An 834-nucleotide genomic window follows, 5' to 3' on the forward strand; every position below is an offset into this window, starting at 1 on the left:
TGCAGTGGTAGTGTCCCTTTCTCAAGATGACGAAGCCGAAGTTCAAGTCTCATCAATTCCAGAGGTGTTTACTAAAATCCCCGAACAGGTTGATTCAGAGGCTCAGACCCTTTCCCACACTTCACTGTGGCAGAAATGGAGACTGAACCTTTAACAATGTTGCCCAGCAGCATTCATTTCTTGTCACACCTGCATTCCATCGTCATTTTGGGAAAATCTGGCCCCATGAACCAAGTGTATAAATTATAAAGCTCAATTTTAAAAAGATAAGGACGTTACCCCTAAAAATTAGAAAATAAAAACGTAATTTTAGCAAGGATGCCAAGATACGAAGGAGGAAAGATAAAGTAGATAGAGAGAAATATTTCAAATGTTAGTGGAGTCAAGAGCTGGGGAATAATGTCTAATAATCAGGCGTTTCAGAAATGAAATTGGAAGATAATTCAACACACAACTTGCAAGGTTTTACATTAACTATTATAATAACAACGGTTATTAGGCTGTGCTGACTAAATCTTTGAATATCAGTAATAAATGGTTTGAATGCTATAATTACAGTGACATGTAAATTGAAACCTACATCCTTTAATTTTGGAAATAATTATTGTGAGATATCTGAAGATACCTATTAGTGTCTAATTGTACCATGTTTCCAGCTCTTAGTGCTGATATCAGACCGATTCTGAGACATTACAGTGACATTCAACTTCGCCGAGTCACTGAATTCTACCGATTGAGAATTGAAGAAGCCATTGAGGAATGTGTGGAAGTTGTCTGCTGCGTTTTATTCAATGAGATGAAATGGAGCAGTCCGCACGATACGGTAGGATAGAG

Source organism: Stegostoma tigrinum, chromosome 46 (assembly GCF_030684315.1).
Source record: "Stegostoma tigrinum isolate sSteTig4 chromosome 46, sSteTig4.hap1, whole genome shotgun sequence".
Classification (NCBI taxonomy): domain Eukaryota; kingdom Metazoa; phylum Chordata; class Chondrichthyes; order Orectolobiformes; family Stegostomatidae; genus Stegostoma; species Stegostoma tigrinum.